Here is a 13,781-nt window from a genome sequence, read left to right as displayed (position 1 = left end):
CAGAATCGCTCTGGCTTCGAAATGTATGATTTCTACTATTTAAACTTTCCATGTTCTACTTAATGAAATCCATTTACATAAACTCAGACTTGACATAAATTGAATATCGAGAGGAATAATTGGAAAGATAAAGAAAATCTCATTAACCACTCCCAGAGATTATGTATGCCCTTAATTGTATTTTTTTGCAATTTATGGAAATAAACACTATTCCGAGTGAAGTGATGACTACGTATTCTCCGAAAAATTATTACAAGAAATGAATCCAGCACAATCCTGCTAGTTTGTGTTTGGTCAGGTCGACCTTACATTTTCCTGTAGAGTACAATTTCTATTAAAAATTTGTTCTCAGCCATTTATCTATAAGCGAAATGGTCACGAAAGAAACAAAAGAGAATAAAACTTTATCTGGGCTGATTCGAAGAACTGACAAAACACACTCTGAGGATAATTGTTAATTTGACAATCGAAACTAAGACATTCTACTTATCTGCTTAAAATGTAATTCAATCTGTATGCTAAATATCTGCTTAACCATTCGTGTCTTGTTTTGAACTTACCAATCTATGCAGTAAGAAGTGTTTGGATTACAAATCCAGGAGCTTTTCTCCCTGCATGTTATGCACTAGGCATTACTTAAGTTAAAGGCAAGTTTAAGACAGTATATTGGTATAAAATCCGAAACTTTTTACAGTACAGCCAGTGCTACACGTGTTAGCTAATTCACGAAGTAGATATATTTTAGATGCGTCTCAACGGAAGAATAAGTTGTTCATATTTAATATATATCTCGAGAAATATTTGATTAGGCTTACAAGTTATGCAAAGTTCATGTAAAGATGGTGTTTTGTATTCTCTGAACATATTTAAGTAATTTTATCCGTTATTTTGAGCAATTCCAGTTAAACTACCATACTTCAAATAACACAAATTTAAATTCAATCGAATAACATCAAATGTCAACAAAAATAACATTTTTCAGATTATTTATTATCGGTTAAATTAGCTTTAATTATTCTATCAGCACTCGCGTTTATGTTAAAATATTCACTCCTACTTCAAATGCAAAGAGTAAACCAAAGTACAGTATAGAATAAAATGAAAGTCAATTCGTAATTTTTATTACGGCGCATGCCTGCTAATTAGTATGCGATGATCAACTAAAAAACTACAACCCCAGTCTGCAGGGCAGATTTCAAAAGAAACCCTGCAATAATCATTTCAAATGCTGCATATAAAGTGTCCAGTTGTAAGTTTTCAAACATCACTAGCATTTGTGATTCTATAGAGAAATTTTCACTGCACTCAACGGCTCTCACAAAAGGCAACCTCATTATCTGTCAACTAATAGTAAATAAATTTACAGACATGAATAATACAATATTTTCCACTCGCAATTTTCATATTTTAAAAATCAGCTACAAGGAAAAATAATTCTTCTCAAACTTTCTACCTCTTTTAAGGAATTTTAAGGAAATCAGTTTAATCCATTCTGTAAATATTAAGTCGCGTTTTCACTTAATTAAATACATCGATTCAGCTTCGCAATTTGTTCCCACAACGGCGTATATCCACTGGTTTTCCAAATCCAGCTGTCATTCTGTATTAATACGTGCCAGAAGTTTCAAAAGTGGGCGCACACTTACACAATCTCTAAATATGACGGAATCTCGATCCACCACTTGAAAAAAGGTTCTTCTCAAGGACAGAGAGGTTGCCCCATTGCCATCTCCTGGCTTCCCATTGTTTCTTGAGTCAGATATTAATATCACGGCTCGATAAATAAGGAATAGTTGGAGGTGTTTTTACTACAAGTTAACTCTGACGTCAAAACGGCGCTCCTCCTGAAGGGCGTGGTTTCCAAGAGCAACCAGCCAGTGAGTTCCTCGTTTCCTAAGGTAAGAATTGCAGGAATGTCGATTTCTGGGTCGTGCTGAGCCAGCCTCGCGCAGCTGAGAGTAGTCCTGTCACCCGCCGTTCGCCAGTGTCGGTTGACCGTCGTTCCTGCGGATCCGCACTGCGTTAACTGCTTCGAACACAGGTAAGGCAGCAATTAAAGATCCTATTAGGAAAGTTCTTGATAGCGCAGTGGGTACAGCGTGTAGAGATAGCGTTATCTATACCCTGTATATGTAGCTTCACCGCAATACACGCATGTACGCAGTGAAGCTACCTCCACAAAGTTTAAATAAGTTTGAGCACAAGCAGTTTTAAACCCACACGCAAAACAATCAATCGAAACTGTTCTAATGTTGTTCCAATCTGATTACATTTATCTCACATCATTTCGAATGAAATATGCTGAAATAAATAAATCTCATCTTAATTGTCAGCTGCGAAGACATTCTCCACACATCTGGCGGTGTTATGTGATTATCTATAAGAGATTGAAAATATTATCACTAAATTTGAAGATCATCATAACCGAGCAGACAACTCCATGTCTTAAATGTGCGGAGCCATTTATATTGAATGATTAAGTATTAATAAGCATTGTGAAAATGAATAAGCAAGCTTTCTTTGAATATTATTTTCTCCCTTTCATCAAAAGTAAAACGCGAAAGAGGAAAAAAAACTAGAGATATTTAATTTCTCAGCTCCCTTATAGAGATTTTCTTTTAGTTAATATTTTATTTTTGTTTGTGTATATTGATTTGAGAATTGTAGAGCATCTGGATAAATTGTAATGCATCTGGAAATTCAGTGCATCTGCATTTTGTAAAAATTAAATATTTATCATTTAAATTCAAATCTTTGAAATCAAGTTACACTTAATTTCAGCGCTTAAAGAAAGCCACGAGACTCTTCTTACTGTAAACCACGAGACTCTTCTTACTGTATGTGGTAATACTATTTTTTTCGAATATTTTGAAATTTGAATTAAAACTTTAGAAACTTCTCCAACGCATTTTAGTTATGTAATATTGTAAGAAGCACGTTCACTGAGTTATTTTGTAACTAGTTAAAATATTTAAATACTATTTTTTTTGTGTTTTGAGTAAAATATCCGTGTTTAAAAGTCTCGTAAAAAAATTCAACCCGAAAAATAAAAATGGCCCCAACCTACTTTAAGTTGCAACGATCCTGGTATTTTCAGTGATTCATGCGGGATATTTTTTGACTCAGACAATTTCAGAAAGAGAAGCAAAAGCTGTTAATAATAAATAAACAACGCCTGCCGTCATCCTCACGTAACGAGCGGCTCGGCCTGGATTTTCTCTATGAATATTTTATGATTCTTAGTACGGAAGAGTTTGGTAACCTTCTGTTTGCAGTTGCTTTGGAAAGGGAAACAAAACTCTAACTTTGTTACCTTGGTTTAGATTCGGAGAAAATGGTTTCGATAACGTGCCAATACGGGACATCATTGAGTTGAAGTAACCGAAAGTGGTTGGGAGAAGATGATTGGATTGGATTTGCACATTTAACTCTAACTCCGATCATCATGCGTAGAGGATGTACAATAATGGAGTATTGTTTCCTTGATGTAATCTTACTCCACTCTTCTTTTTTACACGGTACATGGAAGAGGGTGGTGAGAATTATTCTTTGGGAGAAGCACCCAAATATATAGCCAGGATGTGTATATTAAAAGCATGAGATAACGCAAGATATAATGCCTTTTAAAATTCAGGAGGAGGAAATAACCTCAATGGAGAAACGAAATGTAAGAACGCACACGAAACCCCATTCTGAGAGAGAGAGAGAGAGAGTATACCTTTTGACATTACGTCACACTATGGCAGAAAGTATATGGTCTCTTAAAATGAGATATCTAAGATTAAAAAGATGAAAGCAGAGGAATATTCCTAATTCTGAGAAAGAGAGGAAACATTGATAATGATGTTCCACGTCTTTGTAATATAATTGAATATGCCAAATACCGGGAAGTAAAATGTAGGAAGGATTTCGGTTGTTTACAATTGTAACTGAGGCTTTAATGGCCACGAGGTGTTACATGCTGTGTTTGCGATTTGCGTGTTTTTTTTTTTTTTTTTTTTTTTGTTTGTTTGTCTGTTGGTTTATCAGGATGAAAAGTTGGAGTTTCAGATAGAAAAAGCATGCAACTCTCGAGACGCCTTAATTTTTTACGCCTTAACTCAGTTAAGGCGTAAAAAATCCCATAGTAGTCCTTCTCTCTTCTCTACTGATGGGAAGTACTGTATTTGTTAATTTCGGGTATCTAAATCAGCCCTCATCCAGTCGATATAAATAAAATATGTGATAAGCTACTCGCAAAAACAAAATCCTCGTACAGAAGCAATTTTAAAAAGAGAACGCACGGTTTGGATGCAATTTACCTGTACGTTTTCTCAGATTAGGGCGCATTTAAAAATTATTGCGTATTAATCTATAAAAATAAATGATTAGCTATAAAATTTCGGTACCGAAAGTAAAGGATGAATCTCAACAAACGTTTCAATCTACAAACGAAATCTCTGGCAAGTACAATGCTTCTATTATAACAGAGGAACATATTTAAAGAATTAAGCGGGATATAAAGAATGCTTTTAAACTGCAGTGATAATTTGTTTTTTTTTTGTTTGGTGAAAGCAATGGAAAGAGATGTTTATATGCGATCCTCCGATATGCGCAGAATTTAGCAGCGTAGATCCGTCTGCTGGCAGTTGAGGTGACTGATGCAGTACAGGATTGCGACAAAGACCCTTTATTGACGCATTTTCTAGTGTTAGTCTGATCTCAAGTATGAAGAAAGTGCTGTTTTATCTTTCGGTGTATGCATCTGATCCTCTCTCTCTGAGTGTAGAGAACAGATCGTAACTTGACATCAAACATCATCCCCAGATCAGAGTGGTTGCGCCTAAAAGAGAGGTAAACTGATGTAGGTGAGGGTTTAAGAGAGGAAACTATTTATGCTGATTTCGAAATTTGTAGTAAATAAGATTTAACAGTAATACCTGGTCTTCTAAGTAATATTCTTACAGATAAAATCGTCATATTTCTTTTCCAACGAAACAAATTCCATCCTAATATTTTGTTTTGGAAATAAAAAGGACTCCAAAAATACAAAGCGTAGCAACGCAATTTTTTCCATTAAAAAGGTTTCAGCTTTTAGCAACATTTTCTAGTAGCGTTGGAAGATATCCAGCTACGCTCTTGGGTTCATCATTAAAGATGTCAATAAATTTTGGCAAAGAAAACGCTTGAGGGAGTAATGACCTTTAGGAAAACGAGCTTTCTCAGAATCCTTGTTTTTGCCCATACACTGTAATTAAAAGATTCGCATTTAAATCGATTCAAACCATTTAATAGTTCATGTGATGTAAACCCACGCAGGTCTGAGAATGGTCAGAACATTAATATGATGCCCTTCTCCTTCCTCATAATGGCCAGATGGACATCTGTCTGGAATTAACAAAATATGTGTAGTACGCAACAACACGCTTTACCAAAACCTTCTTAAATTAAAATAAAATTAATATTTTTCCGCCTACATGATTCTGCTTGGAGATACTGTTGCAACTTTTCCCTACCATGTGAAAGAACTATTTTACAAATATAACGCGCCTTTCCTGTGCAATAAGTATCGAAGATAAGAAAATGCACTTTATTATTATTTTATTTGTGAAATTTTCTGTATTTTATTAATTAAACTTTCATATCGTCTCAATACAGTACTTCGTCCGAATCAAGAAGTATGAAATTTGAAGGTGGGATGAAATGTCTCAACGTAGCTGCTATTGTTTGGATTGTTGCAAAGGATGTTTCTTAGCATCCTGGATGACTAATTTAATGAACGGTAATTCATGGAATTACCTTAACAAGACGTGTGAACTCGTGAATGAGAGTGTCAATTAGAACTGTTAGTGTCAATCTTTCTCGTATTGCATAAGAGCTGACGCAAGCTTAGTGAGATTTTGGGAGATGGCTGTGACTAACACCTTTTCACCTTTCCAAGAGCTTCCAAAACATGCATCATTTCCATTCAGATTCTGTTTTCCCTCTAAATGTGAAGATTCGCTAGGAGAACAACCACAAACGGATGATAATGCATGCCTGTGCATTGTCATCCATTAAATGGAAGTTCGGACCAATTTCATCGGAAAAAGGGGTGACCATAAGAATAAGATCTTATCTCGATAAGATACCTTCCAACCATGACAGTCACTCATAGCAGTACATGGAAATCTGTACGACTGTTGACAGCGATTCTGTCCCCACTATTCAACCAGTTCTTTCAAACATATCTTCTTCTGTAATGTCGGAGGTTAGAATCTGGTTTCCCTTCAACTTAAAAGTGCATCAAAGAATGAATTTCGACTCATAATTGAAGAGCACGATGGTGTATTGCTCCTGGATCCAATGGTCCTACTGTGCTCGACAGTTCAACTGGGCTCTTTTGCGTATTTGGGTGAAGGAAACAGAGTAGTCTGTTTTCTCTTTATCCTATGCACAGAAAAGCCTGTGTCATGAAATAGTTTGAACAAATCAGCTGCCTAAAGACTTCCCTCATTAAATCCTCCGTAGTGTGTATGTTTTGATATAATCTTCCTGTAGAATGAACACATTCTGAAATAAGTTACTGTGCTGCGGATTCTCAGTAACTAATGCCGCACATTTAAATTCAGATCTTTTGCGCAGGTGACAAGAAGATATCCTCAGACAGGTCTTTAATAGATACATTCCAGCGTAAAAGTTTGCAATCACGTTTAATTTTTCTTAATTTTCAAGGTTTTTATTAAAATAGGACCAACTTTTTTACAAATTTTCTATTATGTAAAAAAATCAAAAAAACTTAAATGATATTTAAGAAATTTCTTAAATATTCGAGCATATTCCAGAAAGATGTAGAAGATTTCTGAATGTGCAGTAGTACATTGTAGAAGATTCCTGAGTGCTGTAGAAAGGATGCAGACGTAGAAATATGCAGATGTAGAAAGTGGGAGTATTGTTTAGATATTATTTTATATTATAGATGATTCTAGAGTGCTTTGCAATGACGATTTGCAGCAGATGATTCTAGAGTGCTTTGCAATAACATGCCCTCGTGGATAGCACAGTTGGTAGAATCGCCGTCCGGGTGGAAAAGACCTGAGTTCGAGTCCTGTCGATGACATGAGGAATTTTTATGGGTCGTTTTCACAACGTGACTGAGTTAGTTGGTCTCAGGCGAGGATAACACGGTTTTTTCTCCCGGAAACTCGGATTTTTCGTCCAGCAAACAGAAAATCGAACTCAGAACAGACGTAATTTACAGACAATATACGCGGAGCAATATGGCCTTAGTCGCTGATTCTCCTAAAACTCTACTACCTTCCTTGCAATAATATAAATTGAGAAGTAAACGCTGTAACTTATAAAATCGAACACCCAACATTTAGAAAGGTTTTGATAAACTTGGCAAGAAATAAGGAAGTGAGCGTTGAAAAAAAAGTGCTATTATAACTCTGTATAAAGAAGAGAAAGTTATTCATTGAGAAGTATCGACAAAAAACTAACTAGGTGTTTCATTTGAAGGCGCACAAACTACCATTCGACGCTTAGGAGACTGGCAGTTTAAAGGACAAACCACGATCAAGACGACCGCGCGTAACAACGAAAGCACAAGAATAAGACCACAACACTGATTTCTAAACGTAATCGATGCTTGAAATCCGAGAAAGAAACTGTTGGGTTGGGCTAAGACCCATCAACGTTGGACAATTTAAAAGTGGAAAAATGTATTGTGGACTGATGAATACAAATATGAAATGTTTGTATCCAAGTGTAGAATTTATGCGAGAGTCGACTGATTTAAAACTGGTGGAACGTTGTTTAGTGCATACAGTCAAGCACGATGGTGGTTCCATCACGATATAGGGTCGCTTCTGTTTTTCAGGAATGGGTGACTATCAAAATTGAAGAAAATTTAAGAAAAGAAGGCTAAAACTTTCTCGAACATAATGCCAATATCCTCTGGACTTCGACTTTGTGGCCAATGTGCTGTGGACACCAGTCGTCTGACTTAAAACCAAACGGCTTTCATGGGATCATCTAGATAATCAACAGTGGAAAAATTCCTTCTGTTGCTATCTACCTCAAGGAATCATACAAAGAGAGGGATTTCATGAGGTTTTCGCAAAGGTGGCTATCGCGAAATGGATAGCGCGAGCGATAAAGGCAAAACAGAGGTGCTTGAAAAACATTGTCTTTATCTGGTTGTATAATTTGCATATTGTAACAGATTTGGTATTCGTGGTTTTGAGTTTGTTTCTTTGTTTCAGTGCATTAGATGTGCACGAGTGTGTGTTCACAGGTTGATTTGCATATTGTATAGAAAAACTCCTGAATACTATTAATATTACTCAGGATTAACCCCACGTCGTCCGTTTGAGGTAGTACATAAGTACTGCCCGATTAAAGATTCGTAAAAATTCTTCCTTTATCCGAAGCGATTCGAACACCGTAGACCTTTCCGAACGAGTGAGGTATCGAATCTGATATACAGTTAAATTGGATTCAACAGAATTACAGCAAACACTGAATTTTATGGACTGGCATGTGTCCATTATCGCAGAATGTCTGTTAAATTTAAAGACTTTTTTTTCTTTTTTTGAGAAAATTTGATTTGTACTCCCACATAATTGAAAATTTAATCAGTGACGCTGTATACGCCCTCGTGGGTAGCACAGCTGGTATAATCACTGCCCTACCTAAACCGGGTGGAAAACACCTGAGTTTCAATCCCTTCAATGACGCCTGGAATTTTCTTGGGTCTTTTTCACAATGTGGCTGAATTAGTCGGACTCAAGCGAGAATAGCAAGGTTTTCTCTCGCGGAAACTCTAATTTTTCGCTCAGTAACAGGCAAATCGACCACACTAAAACAACAGATATAATACATAGGCGCAATATAGTTCAAGTTGCTGATACGCCTTAAACCCTACTATTATAATTAACTCTGTATATGTATATTTTAGAAACGCTTAGAGTTAATAATAAAATCTTATTTATCCTGACTTCACTGGTTGATATATAGCATATAATTAATTAAAGATAATTTACAGTGACCATAGAGGCCTTCGTAGTCGAGTGGCCAAGTGCAGGAGCATATGCTCTTTGAATAGACCGGGGTTCAAGCCCCTAAATACGGTCGATCTGTCAGCCTGCACTAGACCAGGGTGGTAGATTATGGTCCATTTTCCTCAACATGAATCGGTGAGGAGGCTTCCATCCTGTAGTGGATTGGTGACGGTTCAAGTTTACCTTTTTTAGTTTTACCGTGACCTTATAGTGGTAATCTGCTGCCAGTCAAATTTTGTTAAAATTGAAGATTTACTGTGTTTGAGTTCTTTTCTGCACACGTCTGTTTGCCAACTTTGTTATACATGCTGGTCATTGTCTTCTAAAGGTTTTTATTTCTTTTCATTATTAATAGTATAACTATTATTAGTGGCAAAAGAAATTGACTATTAACTGTTATTAACTATTAACTAAATACTTTAACTATTATTGATGGCAAATGATACAAGGAAGTAAATTTATACAGAATGGTGCAGGATGTAAACACCACCCACACAGGAGGTAGACATCATTTGTCTAACTCCTGTAATAATTTATCTAATTCTTTCTTAAAGTTATTCAAACCATCCCCATTTGTACAATGCCAGATGGAAGCTTATTTTAACGATCAATTGGTTGAAAGCAATTTTCCCACATCTATATTTATTTATTTTTATGCTCCAGCACGATCTTACGATAAATCATTTCGACAATCAGAAGAATGAATACGGTATTCAGAAGTCACGCGGGCTTAAACCACCGTCCACTCAAACGCATGTGCTTCTGCGCTCTCTCGCGCAATCACCCTTTTTTCAGGTTACTCATGTGTGTTCAAAAAGGATGCTGTCAACATTTAATTTACTCGATCCATTAAAAGCTTTAAACACTTCAATCGTCTCAGGTGCCTGCATCCAGACACTGCAATTTGCAGAATTGAAGCCTTTCTTGGTAAGAGTACCCTCTTCTTTCCCTAACCAATCTTGTTGCTCTTCTCTGCACCCGTTCCATCAGATCCATATCCTTCTTATGAGGCTTCCAGACCTGTATTCAATCCTCAAGATGCGGTCTGCCCATTTCCTTCTACAACGGGGTTATCACCTCCTTGTCCCTGCTTGGAAAATTCAATCATTCAATCAATTCAAAAATCCCGTGAGCTATCCTGGCAGCCCATCTGCAATGCTCAGAGAACTTCGTGTCGGTCTGTACGATTAATCCAAGGTTTTCGTTTTTATCATATTGGGTAGCATAGTGTGCATAGCGTATATAGTGTTAGGGGGTAGTGCCTCCGGTGGTTCCCCACTTCTGCGCAGTAAGTACACGGTGGTGACAAACAGTACTACTGTGAAATGCCAGGACAAATGTTTTGTGTTGCTTATGTAAGTGTTGTGTTGGGTCCTGTTGTTGTGCCTGGAATTTGGTCGTGGGACCCCACGTTACCGCACACACCACTGAGAAGTAGCCAGGGTTGTCTGTTATTCACTGACTGATACCAGCGTACCACCTAAATGGTATATTATTTTGGGACTGGATTACTGATGCCGAACATCGTTAGCTTTATTATCAGTTTTCCGTAGCAAGAAACTCTCGCTGGTGGTGCAGTAATTATAATCACTTCCATCCCAGCCCGGGTGGAAATGGCTTGAGATCTAATCTCGTCAATGATGCTATGAATTTTTATGGGCTTTTGTTTTCGTAATGTGGCTGAGTTGGTCGGTCTCAGATGAGGTTGCATAGTTTTCCTTCCAGAAGCACGGATTTTTCGTCCTGTAAGAGCGAACCAAATGATTCCAATTTGTTTTCAAAGATTTATTTCCGCTTATCACACATTTAGAAGTCTGGTCGGTTATAATACAGTGATGAAAGTTGTCAACCGGAGGTACAAACAAGCAAATAGCAACTAACTTGTATTTGCATTGTCACTCTCATAATTTGTGACATATGCAGCTGGATTTTAAACCTTCAGCGATAGATTGTGGCATATAATTTTTCACATCATGCCACAGAAAAAATGCAGCAATCTCGAATGAGTGCCTAAACAACTTCAGGAATAGGGCACAAAGAATAGTAGATGGTGGTTGTTGTAGGGTTAGGAGCATCAGCAACTAAGACCACATTTCTCCGCAGGGTTTTAGTTTTATTTTTTTTTCAGGCACATCAGCGACTCAGCCCATATTGCACCGTATATATTGTTTGTAAATTGCGCGTATTCTGTGTCGATTTTCCAGTTTACTGGAAGAGAAACTAGAGTTTCCGGAAGAAAAAACTCATGATACCTTCCCCTGAGACCGACTAACTCGGCCACGTTGTGAAAAAGGCCCACAAAAATTGAGGAGTCCTTGACGGGATTCGAACTCGGGCCTTTTTCCACCCGGTGCAGGGAGGACAGTGATTACACCAACTGTACTACCCATGACGGCGACTTCTGAAGTGTAGTAAACTGGACAATCGGTGGCAAAACATTAGAAAATCTTAAAGACTGTACACTGTTATGTATACGATATGATGGGACCAAAATCTTTAAACACAGGAAAATGTTTTGGAGGGAACAAATTGAACAAATTTTCCAGTATTAACAATAATACTCTTTAAGCGATTTTTCATTGGTATCCAGCTCTCCTGGAAAATATACAAATGATATTTAACAATAATCGTCACGGTGAGTCACATTACATACGAGCAATATCCGGTCTGAAAGTTAATACGCCCTTTCTGTTTCTCTTTGCGTTCAGCAGAAACTCATCGTTAATACAAAAGGTAATGCACTTTCCAAGTTTAGCATTTTATAATTAGCAGCATCAACGTAAGAAGTCACCCCATAACAAAGCAGCATCGTTTTATTATTCCAGCAATAAATTATTTTTCGAACAATAATACCTGATGTTTATGGCTGTACCAGTAGTTTAATGTATCGCGAACGATAATTTATACATAGTTCACTGTACAGCGTTATGTACTGAGTTACTATAAATGAAGGCAACCTTGGAAATTTATTACAGTTAAAAGTGCGCGTACCTCATTACCAATAAGCCTAAAGAGGAAACAAGGGATTATTCCCTGGATTGGATGGGTCCAAGAAATAATCGCCAAGAAATATCGCAAATCCATAAGGGAGAAGGCTAAAGAAGTATTGGACAATTATAGAACAGTGAGTCTAACTGCCTTGGTTGGTAAGATTATGGTTAAAGACGTAATATCGGACCATCTGGACAATAATTATATTGTGAATGGGTATCGGCATGGTTTTTACTGGTAAATCTGGAATTACGAGTATTATGACGATGTTATTAAGTAGTTGTATATATAAAATAACTTTAACGTTATATATACGAATGTAATTATTTATTTTCGTACTTATAAGAGGTTATTGTATAAATTAGAGAATGTCGGGAAAACAGGGAAGATCCATCGGTGGAGTAGAGGCTGATTGGATTGATTGAAGACAGAGAGCAGTCATAAATGGGTATTTCTCAGAGTTAACTACTGGAATAATAACAAGTGGGGTCCCTCGGGGATCAGTGCTCCGACTCCTCTTCCTAAGTGATTTTGATGAAGGAATAGAGGGAAAGTTGCCAGAGCTTGCTAAAGACATAAAGGTTGTGAAATTCAGAGCTAGGCTATTTTGCTTCGAAAGTTTTGGCCAAATTGTAAGAATGGCAGCTAAAGTTTAATGCTACCAAATGCAAGGTGTTGCGCTTGGGGAAGAGAAACAGGAGGAGTAGTTTATAGACTAGAGAGGAGGAGGAGGAATTAAAATCAGTGTAAGCAGGCGGCAAGAAGGGCACAGTGTTGTGTTCGATAATTTATCGAGATTCTGCTGGGGGAGAGAGAGAGAGAGAGAGAGAGAGAGAGAGAGAGAGAGATAAATCGTTATCCGCGTCTGTTCTGTTCAATTTGCATGTTAATTGGAAGAAAAACCCGAGTTTCAGGGGGAAAAAAAGCCATGCTAGCCTCGCCTGAGACCTACTACTCAGCTACGTTATGAAAAAGCCCATAAAAGTTCCTGGCGTCATCGCTGGGATTCGAGCTCAGGTCTTTTTCTACCTAGAGGACAGTGCTTATATGCACTGTGCTACCAGCGAAGACATCCAGGTTTGGAGGCCACATCTAAAGAAATATACACTGTGCTGCCACTTTATTAGGTACACCTACCTAGCGTGTTAAACCTCCTTTAGCCTTTAAAATCAGCCTGAATTCGTCTAGGCATGGATTGAACAAGATGCTGAAAACGTTGTGCAGGAATGAAGTAACATGCAGACATGAGTGTGTCACGCATTTCCTTGAGATTCGACGGAGGTGTAGGCCTGCAGCGAACAACCCTTTCCAGCTCATTCCAAAGTTGTTCAATAGGATTGAGATCCGCGGACTGAGCGGACCACTGCAGCAAACAAAAGACATTGCCATGTTCCTGGAACCATTACATAGTGGTTCGGGCATTGTGCACCGGCCATTATCCTGCTGGAAGTAACCATCTGACTGAGGATAAACTCTCAACATGAACGGATGCACTTGGTCAGCAACGATGTTTAGGTACGATGTGGCATTCAGACATGAATATATGGGTATCAATGGACTTAACGTGTGCCAAGGAAACATTCCCCACAGCATAACACTGCCCCCACCACCTTGCACAGTAGTCGTCAGACATGACAGGTCCATGGATTCATGTTGTTTTCGCCAAATTCTGAGCCTTCCATCAATATGATGCACCACGAACTTCGACTCGTCAGACCAAGCAACTGTTTTCCAGTGCGGGTATTACTGTGCCCACAGAGGCATGCT

The 13,781-nt window shown here is 37.7% G+C and overlaps 1 protein-coding gene across 1 annotated transcript in view; it reads left to right on the top strand.

Annotated features, from left to right (window-relative positions):
* Positions 1-1,932: 1,932 nt before the first annotated feature.
* Positions 1,933-13,781, top strand: part of VAChT (Vesicular acetylcholine transporter) — a 46,190-nt gene continuing 34,341 nt past the window's right edge. The window contains exon 1 of the mRNA XM_090389633.1: positions 1,933-2,041. The gene's annotated coding sequence lies outside the window, so the exon portion shown is untranslated. The remainder of the gene's footprint in view (positions 2,042-13,781) is intronic.

This window comes from Mastigoproctus giganteus, chromosome 2, assembly GCF_048544385.1.
Source record: "Mastigoproctus giganteus isolate SK-2022 chromosome 2, ASM4854438v1, whole genome shotgun sequence".
Lineage (NCBI taxonomy): Eukaryota > Metazoa > Arthropoda > Arachnida > Uropygi > Thelyphonidae > Mastigoproctus > Mastigoproctus giganteus.
Note: the sequence above shows the minus strand (reverse complement) of the source record. Positions and strands in the feature narration are given on the sequence as shown.